The 17213-nt window shown below is 38.1% G+C and overlaps 1 protein-coding gene across 2 annotated transcripts in view; it reads left to right on the top strand.

Annotated features, from left to right (window-relative positions):
• The first annotated feature begins 2161 nt into the window (after positions 1–2161).
• The window catches only part of gcgrb (glucagon receptor b), a 54374-nt gene continuing 39322 nt past the window's right edge, over positions 2162–17213 (top strand). For both annotated transcript variants that reach the window (XM_003450021.5, XM_005454832.4), the window contains exon 1: positions 2162–2478. The gene's annotated coding sequence lies outside the window, so the exon portion shown is untranslated. The remainder of the gene's footprint in view (positions 2479–17213) is intronic.

Here is a 17213-nt window from a genome sequence, read left to right as displayed (position 1 = left end):
GTTGTCTTTGATCCGTGTTGATAGGTAAATTATGTTTTGCCCCATTCAAAGCATTTCTGTGCAGATATTTCTGAGTTGAGTTGCCTACAAACATCTATTATACAGGATTAGAGACGGAGGGGATTAGTACCTCACACAAACCCACTTTAACACAATAAAACTCGGTTATTTTCTGACCAGTAAATGTCCAGACTATGAAAATGACTTCTTCATTTTACTTGCTACTTCTTGTGTTTTTAAAGGTTTGTGATTTTTCTCATGATTTTAGAGGTTTACATAAAAACATGGCTTAAAACATTTTACAGTGTGTTTTCTATTGCAATGTTGCATGTAACCATCTTTTTAAATGCATCCATGGCTAAGAGTGGACAAAATTCATTTATTTATTTATTCATCAGCTAAATGTTGCCTCTTATTGACGTTTTCTGTTTTTTTTGTCCCTTTTAAGATACTGGGGGTGGAATCGTGATGGAGTCCTTACTCCCAGCAAACCACTGGAGCTTCAGTGTTAACAAACATTAAAAAGTGCACACAATGAATCTCTTAAGATGTGCTGACTTTGGAGTCATTTATTCGTGTTACCTCTTGAGTCTGCTGGATGGTTTTATTTTTTGCATTTATTTAATGATGTCTATTTTCACTTCTTCCCACCCACTCCCCACTCCAATCACTGTGTGTCACTGGTAACCATCAAGTGATCATTTATTTATTATTTTATTTTTATTATATATATTCCAGATGGAAAACTCTGCTGTGATCACCTCTTCAGGGCCAACACTTGAGTTAGAAAGGAAAAACATTCAATCACATTCAGTTAAAAGTACCGGTGGGAACGGACCTACATAAAGCTAACCGCGTTTAGGAATAAGGCTCCCGGAAGTTAAGCGAATTTCGTTTCATAATAAATCAAATCATGCCAAATTAACTTTTGTTATTATGGATTTACGAGGGAAAGGTGTAAAATTTATAGCCTAAATAAAATCATACAGTTGTACTAAGAAAGCATCTGCAATCGAAGCACATGTTCAGAGCGAATACCAGTTTTGCAGGTAGCTTTGTATCACAACATGTTGTGACATTTGTTAAAAGAAAAATGAGGAAAATTAAACACCTTTAAAATAAATGTATGACACGTTATATCGTCGGCTTTACCTCGACTGCTGAGAGCGTGGGCTCAGCCTGGGTGTCACTGGGTTTTATATTTCTTACCTTTTTTTGAGGACAGCACGATGGCACGGTGTAGTTAGCTATGCTGCCTCATAACATGCAGTGGGTTCAAATCCACTGGTTGGTGGAGGCTTTCTGTACGCGTTTTGCACGTTCTCCATTTATCTGCGTGGGTTTCTCCGGGTTCTCCAGCAACTGGTGATTCTGAATTATCCATAAGTGTGAATATGAATGCAATTGGTTTTATGTCTCTCTGTGTTAGCCCTGGACAGACTGGCCTATAGTAGCTGGGATAGGCTACGTTCCCAACGACCATGAAGTGGATAACTGGTAGGAAATGGATGGATGAACAGTTATTTCCTGGTTTGTGTCCAGTCATTTGATTTGTTATACCTTCCTGTTTTTTTTCCTTATTGTTTTTTTTTCTTTAACTTTAACTGAACAATATTTTATAATTTCTGCTGAGTTGTATATATACATATGTGTGTATATATATATATATATATATATATATATATATATATATATATATATATATATAGGGAGAGAGAGAGAGAGAGAGAGAGAGACAAAGCTGAAATCAAACTTAATATACAGTAGATGTGCACTGATTTTGTGAAGTCTACTTAGACACAATATATACAGTCCTACATGATAACTCAAGTAAACCTCCCACATAATGCAGCAGCATATTTAACACTTGGGAGTTATGGTATATTAGTGTAGCATTTTGGCCTGTTACTTAAGACTTAGATTCATTATAGTTTCCCTGCAGGCCTTTTTTTCTCCAGCATCTTTATTCTTGCACATTTTATTCGTGCACCTAATGTTAAATGACCTTCTACTGCCACATTCATTTGTTAAAGTCTAATCATTTTTATTTATATGGGTAAACACATTGCTCCTGCCGTTCATCATGTGGAGTTGTATTTTGAAACTTGACACCGGAAGTTGGACTCCTCGTTCTACATCGCTTTCTGTCCAGCTCCAGGAGCGGAGCGCCATAAAGAGCGCAGCATTGAGTACAGCGCACAGCAGACCTCACTGCAAAGAGAGCGACATTTACTTTAAAAAGTGGTTTACAGACATCAAGAGTGAAACAAACAAAAAGACCCAGTGCTGCTTAACTGGACTAGAGCTAATTTGAGAACTCACAGTTTGTTTTGTCTTTTTTTTTTCTTTATAAATCTGCCTCTGGACACGGTGATACATAGTCTACTGTCTGCTCTGGACCTACCTGCTGTGATGGGCCGGACGAACAGCGGGCAGTGTGGGGGTGCCAAGAGCGCAAGAGGAGGTCTGGACGCATAGGTAAAAAAAAGAAAAAAACGAAAACAAACTGGTTGGAGTTTGCACTGTTTATCTGATTTTCTGGTTTCTGTCATCACAGAAAGTGATGACTGATAATTCTGGGTGTCACATGCGAGTTTCGTTTCTGTTGAGGGACATTGTTTATGTGTTATTCATTTATTTTTTGTATTTTTTGTATTTTTTGCATTATTTTTCTCCGGCATCATTGACTGAAAAGTGAAGCTCAGCTTTTAGAAGTGTACAAGCTAAGGCTTTAGGTGATTGTTTCCTTCTTTTTTAAAAAGTGTTATGACTGTTCTTATTGAATGCCTTTACGCAGTTGCAATCCTTCTTGTCATTCACAAAACAGAGTGCAGTCACTTCCACGCCTCTGTGCACTTGTATGACTGCTTCTCAAGGATATGTGAGTGCGCCGTGCACATAAAGGGAAACCTTGCAAACCTTGTTAAATGTGCCTCTTCTTCCGTCAGTCATCATCGGAAGCAGAGATAGCCTTTAATATAAATTCGGACCAGTTAATTTGGGCTTTTTTAAAGGGATGGAACATCAGATAACTAAATAATATGAAATGCCAGTGTTAGTTTATCTCGTGTGGTTTGTTAATGTGGAACGAAAGGTCCGTGATCACTTAAATCGGATTGTGGAAAAGTTGAGTTGTGATAAATATCTCTAGCAAAGCCATGAAGTAGACAAGCTCTTCCAGCAAAGCAAGTTTTAGTGTTTTGCACTAACACAAAACTGCAAAGATGTAAGTTGTATATGAGAAGAATTGATATTTCGTTTTGCTTTGCTGCAATGTTACTGCTGTATGTGCCTAAAAAGTTCCAGTTTCCTAACATTTTTCATCTGCAGCTAAGGACGTTGTAACCTCAACAAGTAAGGTGTCTTTTCTTTAACCATAAATTTATTGTTCTTATGTAATCACTTGATTTTATAAAAAAAGTGACAGTAAAAATCGTCAGACCTTAGCCAATATCTGCAGGTAATTTACAGCTTTCATCTCAGCTGTCTAATGCAGCTTCAAAAAGAGCTCATAGTGTAATATGTCAGTGGAGGCTGAGAGTGCCCCTATACAGATAAGTCAGTCAGTGTTGTAGTTCTGTAAGGGTCTAATGTTGTGCTTGTTGTGATCATTTCCTTGACTGTGATATAAAAAAAGAGCATTACAACTAAATAAGAAAACCGTGACTGCAATTTGAATTATCTAATGACCTCACAAATTAGTCAAAGCTTTTTATAGCTATAATAGGACAAAATTTAGTATTGTTATGTATTGTAATTGTGTGATCCTAGTTCTTCAGTGTCTTAATAAATTAGTCAATCAGGAAGGCCATCTGGGGTAAAATTCTGCCAAATCAAATGTGCAGAGCTACGCTGTGGGCACCTCTTGTGAAAAATAGACCAGCTATGTGTATATATATATATGAGAATTCCTTGGTAATATAACTGAATATATTACCCATTCAGCATATAATGATAATATAATAATAGAATTCTGGATTGATTATTAATTAGAAAACTCAACAGTGTAAATAAAGCATTGAAACACAGAAAGAAACGAAAATAGTTATATAGATGCTTTTCATGGCTTTCTGTCATTTTGGTTTTTGTATTTGATGTATTTTTATTTGTGTTTGCACCTGAACACTCTGCACACTGATTGGTTTGCCCTTAGAGAAGCCAACTTGGCCTCTTGTCCCAGGGGCATTTTAGATTAGGTTATGACCGGCTACTTTCAGTCACAAGAACACCATATTCATTTCATCCATCCTTAACACCATATATGCATAGATACACCTGCTCTGAATTTCAGTCTTCTGAACACAAAATACTCAATGTTTGATCTGATGCTTGCATCCAATTTCTTAAAAATGGAACCTTTTCTCTCCTCTTGTGTCTTCTTGCCCTCTTATATGTTTTTTTCTTTCCAATAAAAAAGAAATGTCTTGGCTGAGGGCTCAGTGCTTTCACCCAGACATCAGACCACTCTTTTGTAATGGTATGATGGCCAGAGATTTGATTTACCTGGTCAGGATGGGCCAGCTGTATGCAGGGAAGATTTATAAAGGACAGATATTGATTCACAGAGACTGGTCTACAAACATGAAAGCAGGTGAAATAAGCTAAGGACATTTATCCATTAACCATTTCTACCTGCGACGATCATCGATGTTAAACTCTTAGGGCTTCACTGGCAGAACTTTTTCAATCAATAGTCAAAGACAGAAAGGTTTTGCAACCCCAAACCGGGGAAATCTCATTAGTTGGATTTTACATGGACCCTTTCGAGTCATTTATGATATACGACTGATTTTATTTAATTTAATAGACCCTTCTGTACTGCTAGAAGGTACAGTTAGGTCCACAAACATGACAAACCTTTGCCTCTGTACACCACCACAGTGGATTTTAATTCAGACAATCAAGATGTGATCGAAGTGCAGTCTTTCAGCTTTAGATCAAAGATTTTTTTTTTTTTTAAAGCATTGCATTAATAATTTATGTTTGTGGGTATCTACCTTCAGTTTTCTCTTCAATATCTGAAAAGCATGCTCTTCTGGGTTGAGATCAGGTGACCAGTTTAGCTATAGATGATTATCCCATTCCTTATCTTTGCCCTGAGCAAGTCTGGGTGTGGGTTGCTTTGGTTCATTATTCATTTGCACTGCTGAGTCCCATCCAATCAGTTGTACAGCATTTGTCTGAATCGGACCAGAGACGGCAGCTCTGTACATCATCAAAAAACACTAGTGCGTTGTTTCCACTGGCAGCATTGGCGTTTGTTAATACATTACATTCGCTAAACTCTGAAAGTCTGCCCTACAATCACATCTTAAATGCTTAGTTTAAAATCCACTGCACAATTGTCCAAATCTGTCAGTGTTCAAAAAGTGTATGGACCTCTTCATCTTTCTCAGTGGAAGTCAAGTCAAACATATTTTCAGTGTGTGACATTTACTGGGCTCGCTGACCGTCCAAACCATAACCAAGCAATGTTTACTTGGTTATGAGGCAGACGGCCAGAGGTCTAGTCTGAAGTTGTACAAACACACTCTCTTGTACAAAGCAACAAGTCTCGATGACATTTTTACTATGAAAACAGTGAATGTGTATGTGAGGTTGTGAAATTATTGTTATAAAAACTCTTCACAACCTACACCTGTGATACACAATTCTTTCAGATGAGAGAGTATGTTAGGCATTTACTTGTATCTACAAGTCAATTATGTTTATGTTTTTTTCTTTTTCCATGCTTGGAGATTTCTATGGATTCCTGGACTTTTAACAGACTTAACATTTGTTCCTCTAGTCTTCCTTAAGCAATGCGACCCTGTGCTCTGGTTCTCTTTAGTATGATAGCCATACTAAGTGGCAGAGACCACTTTACTCCCAATCCCAACTAACTACCCTAAGATATAAAGGCTGTGAAGGTTGTAAACCACAGATGTAAATTGTGCAGTTGTGGTTTGACAGAGTAACTTGTTAGGATTTGCCGCTATCACCCCATGTCACAGCATGCCAATTGTTTAGAAAATCAGCGCTTACTCCCTGGAATATCACATCCTAGCCATCATACCTTGATTGCCTTTTCTGTCTGCGTGGCGGGAACAGCGTGTGGGTGTCAGTGTTGCAACTCAAGTGATTTCATGCTTAGGGGATGCAGCCAGTGAGTGATCGCTGATATGATCCTTGATATTTTCCCGGGAAGTACTCCAAGAATGAAGCTAGGGCTACATACAGAGCCGATTAAGGTTTTTAGCCATTCTAAACATGCAACTCTGAGTCAATATCAGTGGAGCTAAATAAGATTTAAGGTTCGTCCACATTCACTATAATCACACCACGCCCATGTATGATTACCACCTGCACACACTGGCCATGTTACTTGCCCAAACATACATTCAGCACCTACTTGTGTGAAAATGCAAAACATTTTGCTTTTTTTTTTTTCAAATCTTATTGGTTCGGGAGGTGTGATCCATATGCATACAGGTGGGACAGAGAACTAGATTATGAAACAGCTGATCTGGAACAAAGTCTGCCTCTTCTTAACAGATTTAGGCATGCATCAGTTTACTTTGTGTGGTTGTGGGATGCAGTTTTTTATTGTTAAAATTTGATAAAAAAAAATGATGGCGTGTGGAGCTTGAACTTTTCTTGTTGGACTTTTGAAAATGAGACATGCCAGGTTTAAAATGGTTTTAAACCGCTGTATCAGAGTAAAGTGAAAGACTGTGGAAGCACCCTGATTGTTACTGTCCTCTATGCTATGCTATTATAGTTGTACTTAAGTTGAATGCTAACATTTTCATGCTGTCATGAAAGTGTTCACAAGATATTAGTTAGATTTTGTTGGCTAAATATAAAATACAGCTGAAGCTAATAGCTAGGGCAGGGCAATATGGCCAAAAATATTTATCACGATATATATTTGAAAATTTGCGATAACGATATAATTGACGCGAGACAAAATACTTTACAACTCCACAACTTTGTTAGTGCAAAAAAACCCCATCAATGTATTTTCACTCAAACAAGCAGCTGTTTTTTATGTGCATTAAAGTTATATAAAAATTTAACAGTGAAAATGCAAATTCCTCGCTGACAGTTTAACCAAAAGGCATTTCCAGTGGAAATTGGCCGACATATCCTGAGCATAACCATGTATAATATCCACAAAACTTAAGAAGAGGTTATACACACAATACGGTAATATAATGTTGAAGCACAGTACTTATCACTCTACGAGGCTCCTGACTGCATGCGCCGACAATCCATCAAGTGGTGCGACTTCATAGCTTAGCAAAGTCGTACTAAAACATTTTTTGACAGATTTTTGAGCGTCGTGTACCACATAAAATCGGTTCGGTAATAACGGTAATAATAACGGCCCGCTTGCATGCTCTACCAAAAAATGTGCTTTGGTGTGTATCTGAGGGACGAAAGCCAAACCAGTTCCACACCACTGAAGTTGCACCATTTTTACAAACCAATTCTGGTTCATCTGTTTCATTCAACAATCCGCTTTCGCCCTTCTCATTCTCCGTCGCCGCCATGCTTTTTCCGCCGTGTGTATGAAAACAAAGGCACTGCGCATGCGTGTTTTACCCATATTCTATTGCGATATTTCATTTATCATTGCCTAACATTATACCGGTATTACCGTGTACAGTATGATATGGCGCAGTCCTACTAATAGCAATTACTTTTATGACAATGCTTTATTTGCCATTATACTAAGATTTTGAAATGAATATGGACCTGGAGATATAACCCCCCCCAAAAAAAACCCTAACAAAAATCAATAAAAAACACAGACAAATGCGCACACACACACACACACACACATACGCACACACACACACACACACACACACACACACACAGCCACTCACCATTCTGGAGGTTCAGAAATGTCTGAATACAACAATCTATTCAGTTGACGCTGAAATATTTGGGTTTGGATTAAAAAGATGTATGAGCAACAGACTAGCGATGCATTCATTGTGGTATTGGTTTTTCCCCCTCAGTCGCCAAATGCTGGTGGGGTATTGTCCTCACCCGCCAGGTGGGCGGCATGGACGCCTAAGTTTTTGAATGTGATAACTTAAGAACGAGACGATACAGGAGCTTTGATACCAAAGGTGCATCGACTAAAAATATCAGATGAGTTTGAATTACAGTGACCTTGACCTCAAGGTCAAGGTCAAAAGTCAAGTTTTATGAAAATCTTGTGAATGCTATAACTTGAAGGACCAAGGGATTCTCAAACTGATACTATGGGTGCACTGACTTTGACCTCAGGGTCAGAGGTCAAGTTTTCTTAAAATCAAGTTTTCTGAAAATCTTGTGAATGAGATACAAAGCAATGTTTCTGTAAGTGGATCCCAATTGTATGTCCTTTGCACATCAGTGTCAGAGTCATTACTCAAAACTGTAATTTAATGTATTGTATTGCGCATTACTTGCTACTTTTCTTAAAATCAATGTAGTACATTACATACATTACATTACACTACTCTTTAGATTGCTTTCACATTACTTCATATGGTGATCTGAAATGTTTACCATCACTCTGGGTTCTTTGCTAGCTTTCTGTGCAGATTCTTGCAAAAAGCCGGAGTTGTCTTTGCAGTACAATCCACTTATTTCTGTCCTGGATCCAGTTTTCACTTTACCATTGTGCTCCTGTTCATTCGACTGTTCACTCCACTCCTCAAAACGTGTAGGGGGAGCAGTCTACATGTTTTTCACTCCTCAAAAGGTGTAGACTGCTCCCCCATTTTCCTTCTCCTGCTCTTGAACTAAAATAAAAGATTACTGTAGCGCAAGTGCAAATTAAGATAAAGGCCATGTTTGAAGTTTTTTTCATTCTATCCACTTGCCATGCAGATACAGTCACTTCAGAACCTCTGCAATGCAAGTAATGACATAATTGTAATTGTGTTGTGATTACTGAATTTAGCACAGTAGCACATTACATTACTGTGTTACTGAAAATGTAATTTGATGAAAGTAATGCATTACTTGCATTACTTGGTGCACACAACAGCATAGGGGCCGTAAAACTCAAAACCTGCCACTTGGTTTTCCATGAATTTACAGCTGAAGCAGTAATGTGCCTCGTAAGCTGAATTTGTTGCACCAAAGGAAGGAAAATTTCCTATATGCTAGTAATCAACCCCCCCCCAAACAAAACAAAACAAAACAAAACAAAGAAAACAAACAAACTGCATTTGAGGGTTTTTTTATTGTATAAATTTAAAAAACTATCTGTTATGGGATTGCTGAGATTATGCACAGAGAATATTTAATTAAATGCATAAAACACCAAAGTCAGTGAGGAACAGCTGAGATGTATTATGGCTGTTGATGAACTGGAAGGCTTAATTAATACTTAAATTACTCCACTCTAGAAACAGCTATAAATAAATAAATAGTAGCTCCACTGAAGGCGATAAGATTCTCCCCTGTTTGCTGTTTGCTTGTGCAAGGATGAACTCCAGTCTTTTCAGCAAATGTAAAGTCTAGCAGGTAAACTACAAGGAGCTGTGTTTGACTTCTGGTTTAAGCAGAAAGGATGATGTAGACATACACTGACATTTGCCGCTTAGTTGAACAGCCAGTTATTATTCTCGCTGTCTTTTTTATCTGTGGCATCACGCAAGAAAAACAGAGGCCCGTGATAGCATTATAAGAAGTGAATGGAAGCCCATGACAACATATTCAGTGATGCATTCAAACCACAGGCTAGACTCACACTCTTTTCTATAACCAGAAAGCACTGAACTCCGTGAGACCTAATTACCAAGATTAAATCAAACATCATAGGTTACCTCAGATCAGAAAGCATAAATACACACATGCACAGGAGCGCATTATTTTTTCTGCATTACATTACAGCATTACACGTTCAAAACAAAATAACCGACTGCTTAATGCTGATTGGATGGTTTGTTTTTCTTGTGTCGAACTTCAAAGTCCCTGAGTGTTGTTAACATGCTCAGAAAGAGAAGAAGGTTTATGTTAAAGCCAGCCTTGCATATTTCATTTTTATTTTCTTTTGTAGAGTCCTGTATTTGATCCTGCATTTGTTATTATTTCATTACAATAAGTTAAAGAACAGAGTGACTGATTACACTCAGAGTCTATTATTAGTCATTCTCTCCTGCATACAAATGTGCACATGTACGCTTCAGTCAGGAGCAGTTTGGTCAAGAGAAGACTGTTCCAGTTCCTTCTGCAGTAATTTATATTTGGCGGCATGACTCTGTTCTTGGAAATAAGAGCATAGACCCCTCATCCAGGACATCGATTAAGTTAGAGAGCATGAAATGGATACGCTAAGGTGAAGTTGGGTTACCAAACCTGGTGGTACATTGTTAAACAAACTTAAATGGTGTGCCCAATAAAATATTTGCCAATTGGATTTGTGAAGGGTAATTAGTTGAGCCATCAGGAGATACGGGCTGGCACTGAGATGGGTTGTTTCAGCTAATGTACTGGGATTGCTGGCTGACTTGGACTTTGTGACTTGCCTGAACTAATACTGATGTGTGGTTTGTGGTCACTGCATTGGTTGTTTTGTGTGCCAGCTGTGTCACCATAGCCCTGTCACTGTTAATACTGGAGCTCCAAACCTGATGCAGTACTCTGCTGAGTGATAGGTGTCGCCACTCAGTAGAAGAAATCAATTCAAAAAGCAAACATCAGCACCAGCTGAAAACATTGAGGAGATTAGGGGCTGCAGAGGGACGTAACATCCATTGAACTGGCGGCAGTGACGGACACAATAGTACAATTATGTCTTTAAGTTGCCCACGCCAGCCTGCCCGCTGCTCTCAGCACTGCACATGGCGGGTTACAAAAAAGTGAGAGGTGCACAACAAACAAAAGCACCAGCAAAGCTCTGGCACTTACAGGGTGAGAATGGTGTTATAGGCATTACTTTCCCTCCTTGAGTTTTCTCATTACATCAGAGGTCCTGCCTTTTTATTTTCTTCCCTCTGTTATGGTAGAACTCAGTATGAACTGTGCAAAATGTCAGTTTCAACAATGAGCTTGAAGGAAATGTACTAATCTCGGATTCTTGTGAATTTCCTTTTTTTTTTGAGTGGAAAATTGAGGGCACATTTGCTTTGTTTTCATTAGTTATGAAATAAAGACAGGATAGCGGAACATGCTGATGGGTGAAACTTTGTTGATCTGTGGGTATTTTTTTGTGCATGCGTGTTGAAAGAAGGCCTGCTATATAAACACAGTTGTTTAATTCATCAACACTGACCTAGAGTGGCTTGTGAGGCATTCTTTGTATACACACACACACACACACACACACACACACACACACACACACACACACACACACACACACACACTATAAGCACAGATTGCCCCAGCTTGCTCAAACAAAGTTGGTGTACGTCAGCTAAAATCATAATAATTTATCTCCTCAATCTGATGTCATCATCATGAGACACCCTTGTGGCTATTTAACTGGCTGCAGGGCAATGTGACATGAGGCCTTACAGATGTCTTAAATTGCTGAACTTTTAGTGTGTTTCACAAACACAGTTAGCTTACAGGGATATACGTCCTTGTGACTGTCAAAAATAAATTAATAGGAATATGTTGGGAATGGGGTATAAAAGAAAAAAATGGAATTAATACAATTTTGTTGAACATTTGCAATGATAATAAAATGCTATTCTATACCGTTCTATTCTAAGTAACACACGGTGTGTGAACGCTGTCTCTGAGTTGCTAATTGTTGAATGGTACAGAGGGACGTGTGCAAGAGTACCCGTGGGATGTTTGGGAGTGTTTAGTGCATACTTATAAAAAAAATAGCGATTAAAGAATTGCGAAAAGTTACTAACTCTTGCTACAAAGTTTGTGTTATGTGTAATGAAGCATGGCTATCATTGCTGTGAGTGAGAGGGATGTCAGGCAGACAAGCTGAAATGACAATAATAATAAAAAGCTCAGCCTGTAATTACATCAAACAAAGAATCTTGGCAGATGGCCTCATGTCTAATTTTGAAACTGTGACATTTTCTAACAAAATCACCACATATGAGTTAAAGATAATGGATGTGCTGTGATTTGGACTAGAGTCACATCTAAAATTATCCCTGCGATAACAAGTCAGAAACAGCAGAATATCTCTGAGGAAGTAATGTTATGTGAATAGGCTGAAAATGTAGAAGTTTTTGTTGCATGTTGTTGCAACAGTATTTTTTCTAAATTAAAAAGCACTGAATTGAAAATGTACACTAAAGAAATTCCTTTCTGCATTTTCTTAACTGTTTCACCTATTTAGGCTGCTGGGAGGCAACAGTGCTAACTACTGCACTGCTGTGCTGCACATGCTGAACAAACAATTATCTGACTAGTCAAATATGTGGGCACAGACCCAGCAGACTTTTACATTACTATAGCTTAAACACGAAATTTCCCCTTGTGGGACTAATAAAGATATATCAATATCAATGTCAATATCAATCAACAAAGAACAGTAAATGCTTTTCCATTTCCAACCTATTTCCATATCCTCATTACAAAGGTTTTATCTTTGCAGTGAATTCATAATGACAAAAGATAAAATGTTAAAAACTGTGTTAAACTGCTTGTTTCCACCACTATACAATGTTATAAACACATTGTCAAAAAAGAGAGATGTGTATATACAGTATTACCATCAACAATACATTACACTCCCTTTTCTCTATGAATGTCATTTTTAGAAATGCGGTGCTTAATATAGCATATACACGATAAAATTAAGACAGGGTCATCATTTCCTGCTTGTTACACTCATTATAAATATAGCTAACAGCTTGTTAACTCACAGCAATTAACAACAGTAATTTTTGATGGCGGCTATTAGCTATATTTAGTTTTATTTCTTTATTTATTTTATTCTGTGCAGCTAACTGTGACATTCATGCATGTGCCTGTGATGCCACTGTGGCTGCATTCATTAATGACTATCTGTCCATTCTGGAAGTTTTTCTAACTGGCAGCAAAATTGAAAAGAATAAGACCTTCACATTTATCACTACCTGCGTCATCCCCTGCTCTCTTTTGTCATTCTTACTCTCACAGTTTTCTGGACTACATCTATTACCCTGTAATAACCCTCCCTTTTTAAATCTAAAGGATTGGGTTAAACACACTCCCTTTGTTGTTTGGCTGGATTTCTTTCTTTTTCAGTTTCCCCCTATTGCCGTTATCTCTTCACACTCTACAATAACCATCTCTGTAGCCTCCATTATGCTCTCCCACACATCCTGCAAGTCTTGCTTTCAAATTACACCACTAGTATTCTTCCAATATTTTTTCATTCTCTTTCTTGGAGCGTAAAATTGAACTTTTTCTGTCTTTAGCCATCCCACAAACGTATGTGAGTGGGTGTTACCTAAATCCTTGCCCTTGACTTTCATTTGACCTTCACAAGACTCCATTCAGCCTTGTGAAAAACTCAGTATGCCTCATGATTTAATAGCTTGTAGAACTTTGTAGAGAGATGAAGCTTTCTTCTGACAGTCCTTCCAAACAAGCCATAGTTGTTCAGTCTTTTTAAATGAACTGTCATGAACTTTAATGTTTAACAAACTAACTGAGTGTGAGTTGTAGCTCTTGTGTTTTTTTTCTGAGCTTTGCATGCAGTGAATTTGCTGGAACATCCACTCCAGGATTGTGACATTGCATTAACACAGACCTGAATAAACCAGACCAGCAAACAGCCAAACTTCTGCTTTTATACTGGAGTTTGTTGATGATCCCTTAATCAAGTGGATTTGTAAATGTGCACTTAATTTCTCACAGGATTGCATAGCATTCTGTGGAAATCTTCTTTTCTACATGACTGTAAAAATTGTATATTAGTGTTCTGTCTCTCGTGTCTAAGGTGATTGACAGAAGTAATTATCAACAACAACTTCATAAAGAGAAATGAGTGAGAATAACTCATGTTAGTGTTCAATAAAAGGTGCATTTTTGGATTTCACTGCAGATTTTAATGCTACATTTATTTGGTTGCAATTATTTGTTACAATATTGTTTTTAATATAGCTTCAAATCCAGAAGCCACACAGGAAGCCTATCAGCTGGTGGATAATATAATATTATACACGAGTTCCTCTTCCACTATGTCTCTGTTAGATACTTGTTAGTACACTTTTGACAGGTACACTGTGTATATAATTGACTTACTAATGTAGTATAGTGATAGGATGGTGACGATGGAGTTGCTAGGCAGGAGGAAAAGAGGAAAACCACAGAGAAAATTCATGGATGTAGTGAAGGAGGACATGCACAGGTTTGGTGTGACCAAGGGGGATGCTAGGGACAGGATGAAATGGAAGTAATGGGAAGGAAGGATGGAATGGAGTTACACTGCTGTATTGGAACAAATGTATCACATCCTGCAGTAACTGAATTTAGTTGTCTAGTTTGAAAAAGGCTATTTTATGACTTGTTTTATCTTATATCTTAGATATAAATAGGAAACCATGTTTAAACTGTGAGAGTCAAAGCTACAGCCCAACATTATCATAAGATTGGCATATTTTAATGATTATTGTGTTTACTGTATGTTTTCATCGATGCTCATTGTCAAATGTTTCAGTGTAGCAGAGTCTCTTTTCTTATCTTTGTCAAGAAACCATTAAGATATCCTTTGAGCAGAAATATAGAGGAAAGAGTTTCTTAGTCTTAGTGTTAACTAAATCCTCAGTGCAGACAGTTTTTCCTGCAGCGACGTATCCCTCTGTAGTTTTCTAGTTGTGCAGCAACTGGTCCAGAAATATGCTGGAGAAAAAGTGGAATAAAAATAAGGAGAATCCATCGCTTCAGAACTTATCCATTAAACATGAAGAGCTAATATACATCATAATGTGATCTATCCTGCATAGCTAAGGGGGAAAGACAGAAGAAGATGGGGGAGAGAAAGAGTGAAAGATAGACAGGAAATTGTAGAGAAAAATAGATGAGGTTTGCCTGTGCTCTCCGGCACTTGGCTGAGTCAAGTCGGACATTTTGACACAATCAACACAGATCTGCTGTCACTGCTGTTTCCTGTCAGGAATGAATCCCAATAGACAATCCCCCAGTGCCACTTACTCATTAATTACTATATATAAATAGGCAGTAAACAAAGGATGATGAATTAATTCACTGCTAGATGCTTTTCCAAACCAGTGTGGGCACATAAACATTTTTATGTAACTCTATCTCTAAGATATGCACGCATGCCTGCAACTCAAGAAATGAACTGGGATGCGTCAAGGCTTATCGGTGCTGAGATCGCACAGGTGTTCTGGTTCTGTCCATCTGAGCTTTACTGAATGAGGTTTTATCTGGCTTGTGCACTCACCCGTGCACTCTCTGTATTGTCTCTGCGCTATTATGTAAAAGATAGTAGTGCTCGTGGAGACAGTATTTAGACTCAGATGGGCGACCATTTACCCTCCGGGATATCACTTACCCTTCCGTGTCTTTCACAGACACCTAATGTTTTAGTCATGCTGCATGTCTGTCGTCATGACTCCTGTTGTTGGGACAACCAATATCCTAGCTCTCTACAGGACACACAGGGCAGCTAAAGTTTACGGCAGTCTACTCTGGTACATGCTTTCCATCCATCACAAGAGGGATGGATGAAAGTGATGTTAGGTTAAATAAATTGCTAAATTACTTTAAGGCTGATCAACAGCCAATAATATTAAGTTGCAAATGTTCTTTTTTGTAAGAATAAACTGATAATTATAGATACAAATAGAAACCACAACAACAATCTGACCAAAATTCCCATCTGTAAAACTACATTCATGTCTGATAGGAGTTAGAAAATATGACTGTGGTAATTAGGGAAGGGAATTGATAAGGATTTACCGATTCCGATTCCATTATTGATTCAAGAAGCTGGAAATCCACCGTGCAGCTTTTCACTTTTGTTTTAGCTAAAGAGCCCGCACCATCTAGGAAACGTGTGCTGAGCACCCTGCATTCCTTCACACATAACTGTTTCTGTACAGAAAACATGCCCTCTACCCTCTGGAAACATGGGAATGCAGTGCCTATGGAAGCAATAGAAAAACAGTGTCTATAATGAGTTTGAGTTTGACATTGAAAAGACGTCCACAACAATAAACGTACAGTAGATGTTAAACAAAAAGATGTTGCCAGTGTACCAAAACTGAACATATTGATTGAACAAAACTGACATATAAAAGACGTCACCTCGATGTCAGTTTGCACAGTGGGAAGAGATCTTCATGCAATGGGTTTCCATGGTCAATCAGCCACATCCAAGCACAATGCAAGGCATTGGATGCAGTGGTGTAAAATACACCACTGGACTCTACAGCAGGATTCTCTGAAGTGACAAATCACTCTTCACCATGTGGCAATCGAATGGACAAGTCTGGATTTGGTGGCTGTGAAGCGATGTTTGACTGCATTGTGCCAAGTGTAAAGTTTGGTGGATTATGGTCTGGAGCTATTTTTCAAGAGTTGAGATTGGTCTCATAGTTATAGTAAAAGGAACTTCTCAGCATACCAAGACATTTTGGACAATTTCATGCTCCCAGCTTTGATAAAACAGTGGTGGAAGGCCCCTTCCTGTTCCAACATGGCTGCCCGTCGATGCACAAAGCAAGGGCCTAAAATCCTGAATGAGCAAGTTTAGTCCAGAAGAATTTGACTGCCCTGCAGAGAGTCCTGACATCAACCTGGTAGAACACCTTTGGAATGAATAAGAGCAGAGACTTTGAAAATGAATTAAAAATTCCCATAAACACGCTCCTAAACCTCTTGGAAAGCCCTCCCAGAACAGTTGAAGCTGTTATAACTGCAAAAGTTGGGCTGACATCATATTAAACCTATGGATCAAGAATGGGATATCGCTCAAGTTTACATGCATGTGAAGAAGACGAGTGAATACTTTGGCTAATAAAGTGTATGTATTCAAAGTCAATCAACAAGTCATGATGGACCATGTATTTTGTTGGCTTGTTGAAGGACTGCACATTGACTCTGCATTTCCTTTGATTGAATTCCTACAATCCCTCTTGTTGTATAGTTTGAGAGCTTAACTTACAGATGTAACTTTTTCTCAGTAGTTCAGAAAAAAACATTTTCTTTTGGTAAAATTTATGAAAGTAAGAAAAACTATTACAGTTTTTTTTATACAAATGATCATTTGTCATGACAATTTTCACCAAGCTCAA

Source organism: Oreochromis niloticus, linkage group LG6, assembly GCF_001858045.2.
Source record: "Oreochromis niloticus isolate F11D_XX linkage group LG6, O_niloticus_UMD_NMBU, whole genome shotgun sequence".
NCBI lineage: Eukaryota > Metazoa > Chordata > Actinopteri > Cichliformes > Cichlidae > Oreochromis > Oreochromis niloticus.
This window is presented reverse-complemented; position numbering and strand designations above follow the sequence as displayed.